The sequence below is a fragment of the Puntigrus tetrazona genome, chromosome 3, assembly GCF_018831695.1.
Source record: "Puntigrus tetrazona isolate hp1 chromosome 3, ASM1883169v1, whole genome shotgun sequence".
Classification (NCBI taxonomy): domain Eukaryota; kingdom Metazoa; phylum Chordata; class Actinopteri; order Cypriniformes; family Cyprinidae; genus Puntigrus; species Puntigrus tetrazona.
The window spans coordinates 7,956,738-7,957,050 of NC_056701.1; positions in this window are offsets into that span (position 1 = coordinate 7,956,738).

The following is a 313-nucleotide window of genomic DNA, read 5'->3' on the forward strand; positions in this document are numbered from 1 at the left end:
CAAACTCATGTTTCATATTATTTATAGAAATTTTATGATATGTTTAGATCATTTTCTTTGGTGGACATGAAAAAATTTTGCATAATTTGCATAAAAACTATTCTTTCGATGGCTTAATATAACCAATATACTGCATTGATAAGGAACTTTTTAGCTAGTTAGGAAGATTAACTAAATGAGCTACACTTGTCTAATTGACAGAGTATCTGATCATGCTCCTCTCTATCCTCATNNAGGTACATGTTTGTACCTAAAGGGTCTATGTTTGTAATGAAAAGGTACATGTTAGTACTTGAAGTTAACGTATCTGAGC